Source organism: Neodiprion lecontei, chromosome 7, assembly GCF_021901455.1.
Source record: "Neodiprion lecontei isolate iyNeoLeco1 chromosome 7, iyNeoLeco1.1, whole genome shotgun sequence".
Lineage (NCBI taxonomy): Eukaryota > Metazoa > Arthropoda > Insecta > Hymenoptera > Diprionidae > Neodiprion > Neodiprion lecontei.
This window is the reverse complement of record NC_060266.1, coordinates 11,361,786-11,374,622: the sequence shown is the minus strand read 5'-3', so window position 1 is coordinate 11,374,622 and position 12,837 is coordinate 11,361,786. Positions and strand designations below refer to the sequence as shown.

Sequence of the window (12,837 nt, the reverse complement as noted above, 5' to 3'; positions counted from 1 at the left end):
GCGCGAAAATTTCAACGATTCTCCCCGTATTGTGACTGCATCGAGACCTTACGTTCTGATAATTCTTCCCAACGTGATGAAGTGATTGAGTTGATGAGCAATGGTGAATTAATATTTCCTAGTGATAATCTCTTTAAACTGATGAAGAAACTTGAAAAAATTGTTCTGACTGTCGCCGGTACTGAAACAGTGAATATAGACACTATGCATAAAGTGTTAGAAAGAGTAGCTAAAACTAAGTATCTACCTATTTTAGGCTGTGATACTCACGAAAAAGAACTGATGGCTAAGATTTTAAATAATTTCATTGTGATGCGTGGAAATTTCTTAGTAAATTTAATTATTTGAACTCTGAATGAGCGACGTAGCATAACAAAAAAACACCGTAAAAATTCTGAATCATCTTAATTCATAATGTATTAAAATAAAAACTTTTTATTGTTCCTAAAAAGTGTATATATGAGAGTTCTGGACCACACAATAGCGCGCTCCCCCCTAGCTCCCCCCTGCCCCCCTCCCGCAAATCCGTGGCGCTACCCCCCCCTGGCTTCCCTAAAATCGCGGCGCTACCGCCCCCAGCTCCCCCTGAATCCGCGGCGCTACACCCCCCCAAGCTCCACCCTAAATCCGCGGCGTTAGCCCCCCCCCCCAGCTCCGCCCTAAATCCGCGGCGTTACCCCCCCCCCCCGTTGATCATTTTCACGGTTTGCCGCAAGATGGCTATTTTCATAGGATTTGACACACACACACGCACACAAAATAATTCCTGTCGAGAATTGTTTGGCGCCGGAAAGCCGTGTATAAATCGGATAGGGTAAAAACCCGCTAGATCTATCGAACAAATTCCAGGAAATGACCCCTAGAGGAAGGTTGAGAATGGCGTTTTTACCGCTTTCAACAATTTTTTTATTTAACATCAATTACATTCAGTTTTCTATTATAGAGTATTGGTGATCGGTCAAATAAAAAAACGTATTTTTAGTTAACGTTTACCCGTTGACCGTTGAAACGTTAAATAAAAATACGTTTTCTTAATTGACTGATCACCAAGACTCTATAATAGATTACATACAAGGTCGAGAATTCTTATTCATCAGTTCTTATTCATACATTCAGTCTTCTTATTCTATTCTAAATTATGTAATTCTAAATTTTAACGAATAAAATTATACATGTTATTTTCTACATTCATCTTAATTAAACATATTATTATTCCAAAATTGACTTATACCAATTTTTATACAGTACCACTAATCGGATTATTTTCAACAATGCGGTCATGCAAGATCATGCAGTAGGCAGAAGTGTGTGGCGGAAACGTAATGCCAGAGTCAAATTCCAATCGAATGTCCACAGGTCCAGTTTTCAATGTTTAGTTCTGCTTGGAGCAATCGATGACGATAAGGGGAGCTTGGCTTATGAATTCACGCTTCGATAGCAAAGGCTCAGTTTTTTTGTTATAGTAGGTCATTTGAAACCGAACATACATATAATAGAGAATGGCGTATTGATTATTGTATATGTCAAGATTCATATTTCCGTAGGGATAGCACTGTGAGTTGAGAAGGAGTTTTACATCTCTGCTCCGACAATGATCAAATACACTGGCATTTCTCAGCGACTCGTTTCTCGTTGCAGTTTGAAATCCTAGAACGACATATTTAGGCTTGTCAAGCTGCATCGATTTCTTGACTGACCATATATGCTGCGTTGTTGATGGGAGCATGAGATACACGTACGTTTCCCAACAACAAATACTCATGGATATGGCCGGATCCTTGGCGATGTAGTTAAGTAGCTGGATTTTCGGTTTATCTGCCAGTTTGATATAGAGCAACAACCGCTTGATTTTATTTAGAGTGATTTTGAAGTTTTCTGTCGCTGAGGTCTGAATCACGGCATTCAAATCAGTGTTCGAACGTGTGAGAATTAACTCATGTTTAGTATTGACGATGACTCGACGGTAATCTTCGGCGAAGCCTTGTACATGATTGAACGGTAAAACAACATCGAAATTTCCAGCGGCATCGGTTAGTTCCTTATCCCCACTCGACCACCCGGTATTCTCCAGACTACATTTCTGGCCTGGACTCAAGGATACGTAACCCTTCATAGTGCTGGTGATGCCAACATTTTTATTTCGATCAATCTCCACACCGTTCAACTCATAGCGAACTTCCTCAAACAAATGACAAACGGCCATATTGATCAATTTCGTAACCATCACCGCAGCCACACCATCATCCTTCGTGATATTTCCATGAATGTGTAGAGAGCTTCTACTGGGCAGTGGACACAACTCTTGATGTTGAACAACAATATGGATTTTATCGTTGTTCTGGAAGGTGGATGATGCAAACGGCTGATGAGCATGAATCTCAGAGTGCGCAATCGATTTGTGGAATACCACAGGTTTCCGTATTCTTGTTATTTCTTCCATGGTAACACACACACAGGATGCAGCGAACACGAATTCTTATTTTCCGAAATTTGCACGTAATCGAAGACCCAGGCTCTGGAGAAACCGAACGTTCAGATGTGTCAGTCTCGTAGGCGGTGTAAACGTTGTCAGAGGTGTCGGGCAAATGATGATTTTTGACCATGACGTTTGACTTTTATAATTTTTGCCCAACTTTCTCGTCTTAAACACGATTCCCATTATTCGAGTGATTTCACGTGTAAACGTACAATAATCGTTTCGCCGCGAAAATTAATCAGCTCGTCGTCTTGTCCGACTATTCTAAGCTGTAAATGATGTATCGACTGTACGGCGATTAGCAGGTCAATGACGTTGGTAGGCACTTCGACAATCTTATATCCCAATGGAACGGTTGGGAAAAATTCGTGAATCGTTTGAGCTCGATGCTTGGTTATGTACGCCCCTGTGGCTATGCTACACTCAGCGCGTAAAGTATCACCCTTCAGTATGGCTACGGGTGATTCAGATTCACGAGTAACGTTTCGTGATAGCTCAACCGCCTTGAATCCTCAAAATCGGGAGATGGAATTTTGGGCTTAAAGTCCACCACATGATTGCACGTGACTTTACTGTTCAGCTCGTTGTTGTTAGCTTTTAGACTGAGGGTGATGTCGGATGGTAGCTCCTTACGCAGAAAATTTTCAATATCCTCAATTTCATAGCTTCTCGTGGGTATCGCAATGCTCTCTCTGCTGTTGTCCGCTCGTTTCAGGTAAAATTTATCACACGTCTCATGAATATTGGGTATTTAATTGAATGTCAGGAACTCGACGAGTCCGAGAACATAGTTCTTCTGTGGTGATAACTCGATTGGGGGGAAATATTGAGCCTCCAGCCCGCAGGGTGTGCCTGACAGTGTTAACGTCAACGTTTCCGGCATGACTAATGCTTGCTCATGTAACATTTGTCTTTTTATAGTTGTTCGCTGAGAAATTTGAGACACAAATGGCCGCAAATCACAGTTCCATATTCTTGAGACCTCTTATGATTGTATTCAACGCTTCCAACACCGAGATACCTCATCAAGTCCTAAGGCGGTTTCAAATCACCGGAACTATCGAAATACACAACATGGTCACCATTTTTCTTGTACGCAACTCAATGTGTCCCTGGACCATTTCTATCGTCAAGATTAATAATTGCGGATTCTCGTATTTTAGGTCCTAATTCCAGCAAATCATTCCTCATGAAAACACCTCAAAAATGTGAAATTTTTATATTTTGAGCATAGTTATGTGAATCAATATTGGTGACAGCTCGGTGTGGTGACTTTATTAGTTTTTTGCTGGACATAAGTACAGGCTCATTCCGCTGCGTTAGGGTCGCGTGTATGATCCCTTGCCCAAAGCAATCGCCTCTATTGTTGTATTGAGCCGTTTGGCCTCGTTCAACCGATGTTTGTTGACACTAGCTTCGTTGACAGCTTTAGCTATACCCGCAGCACCACCCGCAAGAGCCCCAGTAGCGCCTAGACCGGCCAGAATTGAAATGAGAAACGGCAGGATGCCGCCAATTTTATCAGGCACGGGTAACGGGACAATCTCTTGAAACTATATATACAATGCGCATGCACCAAATAATTCGATCTCATTGGTCGGTGATATTGCCCTGCGGCGATGTTTTCGTCTGCTAAGCAAAGCGCCAACGTACACGAAATGAAACTAAAGCTGTGAATCTCTCGCGCGTAGAGCGGTGGATTGAGGTTATGCTGTTGTTTATTTTTACGTAACGTGTATTGTTTGAGCAGAATAGTATCGTTCAGCAATACCGTGTGACGGGTTTTGAGTCCGCACGAATAATATGGGGGGGGGGAGACAATTAGAGACGGGGCGGATATACTAGGTAAAACTTGGTGTGTGTATTTGCAACAACAAAAAAAGGGGGGGGGGGGTGGTACATGCGTTGCGATCGGGGGAGGTGAGTCGACTTGAGCTATGAAAATTACAAGAGGGTTGTAGACTGGAACGGGGGCTGATCACGCCTCAGCCCTTAGCGTTTCTTACTACTAACTTACAGGTACGCGCGGGGGGGGGGGGGGGGAGTGTGGGAGGTGACGGGGAATGTGAGGTCGGAAGGGTTGGAATTGCGAGGGGAGGATGGTGTAGTGTGACGGGGGGTGTGAGGTAGAAAGGGTTGGTATTGCGAGGGGAGGAGCAGATCGGCTGTAGAATGCAGGCTAACCTGGCGTCGTCGGCGTGTGTGTAGAAGGGTGTGCGTGTGACGGTGTGTGTCGGGGTCTCTCTCTTGTGCTCTCTCTCTCTCTCTCTCTCTCTCTCTCTTTCTCTCCCTCTACGGTTCTCGTGGACTTTTCTTCGGGTAGGTCTTACTGCCTCGCAGGTCGTGGTCGTAATGCTGCTGGCGCTCGGCTCAGCCGAGCGTCGGGGGGCTTCGGTTACGTTCGGGCCTTTCCCGACGGGACAGGACTCACCCGTTCGGCTCTTCCCCGCGGGTTTAGGGTTTGTTATGACTTGCACTCTAGGTGCAACGTCACAACCGTGGTTGATTTCGGAAGATATTCAACCGACGCAATAAAGAATTTAACGGACAAGCAAATATCAAATGATACAGAAATTGGGTGTTATTCATTGGAAGAAAAAATCCGAAATTCAACGTAAAATGTCATTAACAAGTGGAAGTCTGGACAAACAGAGGTAGGTGAGTGAAAACAGTGTTTATTGTGAACAGATTCTTCATTTACATGAAATTAAAAATAAATGAATGGTTGAGACCCAGTAGAAGGGATTTCCAGAGCAGATTCGTTACGGTGCAGTGCTCCAGAAGTCAGTAATTAGTGCCGATGGACATGAAACAAATAAAAGAAATGAGTAACAAGGAATGAAGAAATTATTTATCTTAAACAGGAAGCTTAGGAACAAAGAGTAGCAATTAACAGAAAATGTACCCAACGCAATACTTTACAAAAACCCTCGCCGACATCATTGATTGGTTGACAAAGTTTTTGCAGCTGCATTGTACAACAATCAATGTTCCGTTAACAAGGAAAGTTCACCAGATATCTAAGAATAAAAAGAGAAAAAGAACAACAGTTAATATTACAGTGTAAATCATGCTGTTAATGAAAAATTAGGAAACAAAACAATAACTTACAAGACAATCGTCCGATAACACTGGGAGACCAATCTCCACTCCTCTGATCACCCCTCGTCTGGCCATTGGTTGCCTTTCAAAAAGTGCTCAAAATGCCCTCCAGCAGCTGCAGCGCAGTAACCGAGCCGGTCGTAGAAGGCATTTGTCATCTTGGATATGATATCCGTAGACAGGTTCTGCAGGATGTCCAAGATCCTAGCTTGCAGTGCGGCAAGGTCTTCAATCCTACCTTGGGCATGGAGGACATTTTTCAAACGGCCCCACAAGCCGTAGTCCAAGGGAGCGAGATCAGGTGAACGGGCTGGCCACTCGACCTCCGGGCTTGCCCTAACAATCCAGCGTCCAGGAAATTGTTGGTCGAGGTAATCACGCACTGCACGTGTAAAGTGCGGTGGGGCTTCATCCTGCTGAAACAAAACAGGTTCGCCCTAAACACAGAAAATGATACGTTACTAGTAGTTAGCATAAAATTATTCATTTTAAAATCATACGCACTCTGCTAATAATAACGCCAGCTCTACATGATAAAATACACTCACGATTTCTTCTTCAATCAGGCCAAGAGCCGGTACAATCCTCTCTCTCAACAACCAGAGGTACTTCTCGCCGTTGAGGTTTCCATCAATAAAAAATGGCCCAATGAGCCTATTGCCAATCGCGCCAAGCCAGACGTTGAGCTTCAACGAGTACTGCGTGCCGCCTGAATGAACAGACGAGGGATGTTCCGACACCAGGCTCTGGTGTTCTGCCTGTTCGGTTTCCCGATAAGTATCACTGTACTTTCATCTGAGAAACAAATGCGACTCAACAAGCCCTCGTCTGCGTTCAGAAGTTCCATCAACTCTTGGCTGAAGCGAAGACGACTATCGTTATCACCAGCCAAGAGTTCTTGATGGACTTAAAACTTGTACGATCTGTGCTTAGCTTCTCGCAATACTCTTCTAACCGACGCGTTAGATATTTTCAAGTCCTGGGCAATGCGGCTGATCGGCTTGAATGGATCCTCTTGTTCGGTCAAGCAGATGTCGAGCTTGGTATCCCAGCTCAGCTGACGGTTTGGTTGAGAGATTTTGCTGGTCCTCTCGTTGACACTACCCGATTTTTCAAATTTTAGTACCAGATTCCTGATGGTCGCTAACGAGGGTGTCGGTCGATCCGGGTGTGTGACGGCGAAATGGTCCCGATTTTCCCGGTAAGACAGGCCCTGGTAATGATGCTTAACTAACTTTACCTTTTCCTGCACAGAAAACTTGTGATTGGGCATTTTTTATCTTATGAACACGATAAAAAAATTCACAAAAAGATCGAGGTGATTGCTAGACACGTGGTTGAAGTTGCGCGATCTTTTTGCAAAGTGGTTAATTGACGCAGGCGGGGTTGTCTGTATTCGCGGGTTGGAAAGTTACGAAACTCTGGAGAAAGATGATTAGATTGGCTGATACTATTCGCGATCGTTGCCCTCATCCAATCAAATTCTGGTTTCACCAGAATCGTGGTTTTCGCGCCCTCCCAGTGTCGCCGGTATGCACAGAATTAGGATACGAACTATCTGGTTAAATACCACGTGGTGATCTGTCTCTGAGTCTCAATTCTAGAAATCGATGCCCCTCCTCATCATAACGTAGAAAAACAAGGAAATGATTTCGCGATGTGATCGGCGATGTTTATTCACATCGTATTCAGCGGTCCAGGTGAACGAATTTCAGTAACCTCGCGATCATACCGTGATATTCGCGATCATATTGTGAATTTGCCATTTAAAGAATTTTGTTGATTTCAGAAAAATTAAGACTATGAAAGAACTCCACAATACAAATTCAATAAATGGTATTCACAAAAGCAATACGTCAAACGATATCTAACGATCATTATAATATATATATAACGATATATAACGGGATGTATTCAGAGTTGTCATCATATCAAAGTGAGCCTGGCACTGCTGCTTGCTGGAGGTTATTTGCTGGAGAGAGTCCGTGGTTCAAGTCATGCCACGGTGCCGCTTCCATGTACCGCAATTTTTCCATTGCAGGGGGTATGATATGCAAATCTTCCATATTAACAACCCTTGTTGTACCATCGACGATCTCCGTCAGCCATGCTTTCTTCTCCGCCCCTTTGACGTATCCGTAACAGGTATTTCCAACCATTTTTCTCACAATCTTCGTCACATGCTCGTGAGATTTGTTGCCCGCATTTCATGATATTCCGTGGTGATTGTGTGTCAACCATACATTGGTAGCTCTACATTCAAGTGGTAAGCTTGCCAAATCATAGGGCGGCTTGAAAATGATGTAATCCAGACCCGACCTACATTCATGACTGCGACTTCCTTGGGTAGAAACTTTATGTTATGACCAATAAAATATTGCACGTCTAGGATCATCGTTGAGGAGTGGAAATGTTGCGCTCGATTATACTGACGGATGGTATGTGGAAGACTGACTATTCCATCTCCAGCACGCCCGCTTTCATCCCCTTCCTGATGAATTTTGTGAAAGTAGAGGGGGACCGCTTAGTTCATTTATGGCACATAACTGCATGAAAATTCAAACTTGTTAAATTCTCCACGAAGGTATTTCATTAGCAGACGATTGTCCCTGGCCATGTTACACATTTCAGTCAGCTGACTGAAATTTTCTTGTAGAACTCTTACGATTCTCGGTGGTAAGAAGACGTTGTATTCTTCATCGATCATCGCCAGAACACGTACCCCGAATTTTGTTTTGACCAGTCGTCACCCGATGACGTCATACACTCCCCCAATTCCGAGTTCCGACATCTTCTTGGTTTGCAGATTCTCCAGGCGGCTGACGTGGTTAACTTTTGCTAGATTTATCGCGTTTTGAGGTTATCTCACAAGCGAGAAAAGTTCACAATGACAATACGATGAGAACAGAGTGATGATCACGATGGGCTCACGCTTTATAAACCACTCACCCCTACCACAATTTTCCATAGGACAAGTCTCGACACGCATATTGTGCGAAGAATTTTCATGGGACCACCCCCATTGCCCCAGATTGATTCAAGTGCATCACCACCAGCAAAGTTCATGGTCAGCACCATCTCAAAGGGCAATTCCCCGAAATTTTTGTAATAGATCTAGCGCGTTTTTATTTTGGGTGTGTGTGTGTCAAATCCTATGAAAATAGCCATCTTGCGGCAAACCGCGAAAATGATCGACGTGGGGGGGGGGGGGGGGGTAGCGTCGCGGATTGCGGCGGGCGGTGAGGGGATAACGCCGCGAATTTGGGTAGGGGGGGAAGCCGTGGATTTAGAGCTAGGGTGGGTAAGGTAGCACCGCGAATGTGGGGGGGGGGGTGGTAGCGGCAAGGGGGGGAGATTAACGCCACGGATTTATAGAAGAAGGGGGAGAGGGTAAGGGGAGGAGCTAGGTGGGAGTGCGCCATCTTTGAATTAGAACTCTCATATATACACTGCTCGGATAGCGTGCTACCTCTCCAAGCGTTCAGCCCGCCATCGACCAGAAGGACACACAGCAAGCATCATGCGTGATTGTGATTCGGTTGATAATTTTCCGTGAAGAAGCCGCAAATTAGTCGTTAAACTATTTTTCTGTTGCACTCAATTTTAACAAAACAAGCGGATAGCGTGCTAACTTTTTGAGCATTCAGACCGCCATCAATGGAAACAACGCACAGCAAGCATCATGCGTAATTCTGATGTGGTTGATAATTTACCCTGAATCAACCGTGAATGAGTCGTCAAACTTTGTTTTTGTGACACACAATTTCCAAAATAGTAGCGAATGTCGTACTTACTTTCCAAGAATGAGCATGCGACCTACCAAAATAACGCATCGCAAGCATAATGCGTAATTCCCATTAGGTTGATAATTTGCAGTAACTTGGCCGCAAATTAGTCGGAAACCTTTTTATTTGTCTCAATCAATTTTCAAGGAAAAACGCGGATGGCGTGCTGAGTTTTCAAGAATTCAGCCCGCTATCTACCAAAACAACGCACAGCAAGCATCATGAGTGATTCTGATTAGGTAGTCAATTTGCGGTAAACAAGCCGCAAATTAGTGGTCAAACTTTATCATTGTCTCACTCAAGTCTCAAGGGAAAAGCGGATGGCGTGCTACCTCTCCAAACGTTCAACCCGCCATCTACCAGAAGGACGCGCAGCACGCATCATGCGTGATTCTGATTCAGTTGATAATTTTCCGTGAAAAAGCCGCAATTTAGTCGTGGAACTATTTTTCTGTTGCACTTAATTTTAACAAAACAAGCGGATCGCGTGCTAACTTTTTGAAAATTTATACTGCCATGTATAAAAATAACGCACAGCAAGCATCATGCGTAATTCTGATCTGGTTGATGATTTATCGTGAATAAGCCGCGAATGAGTCGTTAAACTTTGTTTTTGTGACACACAATCTCCAAAATAGAAGTGGATGGCGTACTTACTTTCCAAGAATTGGGCATGCCACCTACCAAAATAACGCATTGCGAGCATCATGCCTAATTCCGATTTGGTTGATAATTTGCAGTAACTAAGCCGCAAATTAGTCGTTGAACTTTTTTTTTTGTCGCAACTAATTTTTAATACGAAAGCGTGTGTCGTGCTCACTTCTCGAGAATTAAGCCCGCCGTCTACCAAACTAACGCGCAGCAAGCATCATGCGTGATTCTGATTGTTTTGATAATTTTCCGTAAATAAGCCACAAATTAGTCGTTGAACTTTTTTTTTCTTAATTCTCAGAAAAAAGGCGCATGGCGTGCTGACTCCTCAAGAATTCAGCCCACCGCCTCCCAAAATAACGCACAGCGAGCATCATGCGTAGTTCTGATATGGTCAATAATTTCCCCTAAATAGGCCGCAAATTAGTCGTTGATTTTTATTTTTTTCGTCGCACTACATTCTAAAAAACAACAGCAGATGGTGTGCTTACTCTTCAAGAATTCAGCATGCCATGTACCAAAATAACGTACAGCGGGCAGCATGCGTAATTCTCATGTGGTTGACAATTAGCCGTAAATAAGCCACAAATGAGTCCTGGAACTTTTTCTTTGTCGCACTCAATTTTCAGTAAAAAGCGGCTGTTGTGCTATTTTTCCAATAATTCAGCCCGCCATCTACCGAAATAAAGCACAGCAAGCATGGTGCGTAATTCTGACGCGGTTGATAATTCACCGTAAATAAGCCGCAAATTAGTCGTTAATTTCCTTTTTTCGTCGCACTACATTTTTGAAGAGAACAGCAGGTTGCGTGTTATCGTTTTGAGAATTTCGCCCGCGATCTACCAAAATTACGCCGAGCGAGCATCTTGCGTAATTCTGGTCAGGTTGACAGTTTGCCGTAAATAAGCCGCAAATTAGTCATTGAACTTTTTGTTTGTCGCACTCAATTGTCATAAAAAAAAAGGATGACGTGCTAACATTTCAACAATTTCGCTTGCCATCTACCAAAATAACGCACTCTGAGCATCATGTGTAATTCTGGTGAAGGTGATAATTTCCTGTGAATAAGCCGCAAATCAGTCGTTGAACTTTCCTCTCTTGTGGCACTCAATTTTCAGAAATAAAGCGGCTGACGGGCTTACTTTTCAAGAATTTAGCCCGACATCTACCGAAATAACGCACAGCAAGCATCATGCGTGATTCTGAGTGGGTCGATAATAATTATCAACCAAATCAGAATTACGCATGATGTTCGCTTTGCGTTATTTCGGGAAATGGCGGGCTGAACTTTTGAAAAGTTAGCACGCCATTCGCTTTTGTTCTGAGAATTGAGTGCCACAGAAAAAAAGTTGAGTGACCAATTTGCCGCTCATTCACCGCGAATTATCAATCAAATCAGAATTACGCATGATGCTTACTGTGCGTTATTCTGGTAAATAGCGGGCTAAATTCTCGAAAATTTAGAACGACATACGCTTTTTTCTTGGAAATGGAGAGCGACGAAGTAAAGTTCAACGACTAATTTGCGGCTTATTTACGGGAAATTATCAACAGAATGAGAATTATGCATTATGCTTAGTGTGCGTTATTTTGGTGGATGGCGGATTGAATTAAGCAATAGTTAGCACGCCTTTCGCTTTTTTTTTTTTGAAAATTGAGTGAGGCAAAAAAAAGTTCATCGACTAATTGGAGGCTCATCCACGGCAAATTATCAACCAAATCAGAATTAAGCGTGATGCTCGCTGTGCGTTATTTTGGTAGATGGCGGGTGAAATTCTTGGAGAAAAAGCATGTCATCCGCTTTCTTTTTGAAATTCAAGTGTGACAAAACAAGAGGTTTATCGACTAATTTGCGGCTTATTCACAGCAAATTATCAATCTAATCAGAATTACGCATGATGCTCGCTGTGCGTTATTTTGGTAGATGGCGGGCTCAGTTCTTGAAAAGTTGGCACGCCATGTTCTGTTTTTGTTTGAAAACGTAGTGCGCCGATAACAAAAATTGATTAACAACTATCTTGCGGCTTATTCTCGGCAAATCATCAACCAAATCAGAATTACGCACTATGCTCGCAGTGCGTTATTCTGGTAGATGGCGGGCTAAACTCTGAGAAAGTTGGCACGCCATCTGCTTCTTCAATCGAAAATGTAGTGCGAAAGAACGAAAATCAACGATTGATTTGCGGCTTATTTACGGCAAATCATCATCAAACGAGAATTACGCATGATGCTTGCTGTGCGTCATTTTGGTAGATGGCGGGCTAAATTCTTGGAAAATGAGCACGCCATGTGCTCTTTTTGTTTGAAAACGTGGTGCGACGAAAGAAACCATAAATTAACAACTATTTTGCTGCTCATCCACGGCAAATCATCAATTGAATCAGAATTACGCACTATGCTCGCTGTTTCGTGGGGCGCGTCCTCTTTAATGAAAACGAGGCCGTGTATTTTTTAATTTGGTCACGATTTCCAACTTTAGAAATAAAGGATCTAGGGGATAGGAATAAATGAAATAAACACACATTTTGAGCCATCAGTTCTATGTTTTATTATGGCTCAGAGAGAAAAATCCTTGAGGTATGAACCTCAGAGAAAAAACCCCTCGCAAATGTTGAATTTATAATGTCTATAGGATATTTATCATATCAATTATATTTCGCACAATGAATTATTTCGGAGGTGAAATCTACGATTAGGAGACATTTTATATATGTGGTTGTATTGATTGTTGGTTTCGTTTGAAACATCCGAATCGAATCTATATTCGTATAATTGCGCTGGGCGTCTTGACTGTTTCGTGCAGTGTAATCGTGGTAAATAGAG

General features: G+C 43.0%; 1 long non-coding RNA gene across 1 annotated transcript; it reads left to right on the top strand.

Annotated features, from left to right (window-relative positions):
• Window positions 1-1,008: 1,008 nt before the first annotated feature.
• Window positions 1,009-12,504, top strand: LOC124295396. Its single transcript, XR_006905351.1, has 3 exons — window positions 1,009-1,096; window positions 5,934-5,939; window positions 12,494-12,504. It is a non-coding gene; the product is annotated as an uncharacterized LOC124295396 (long non-coding RNA).
• The last annotated feature ends 333 nt before the right edge of the window (window positions 12,505-12,837 follow it).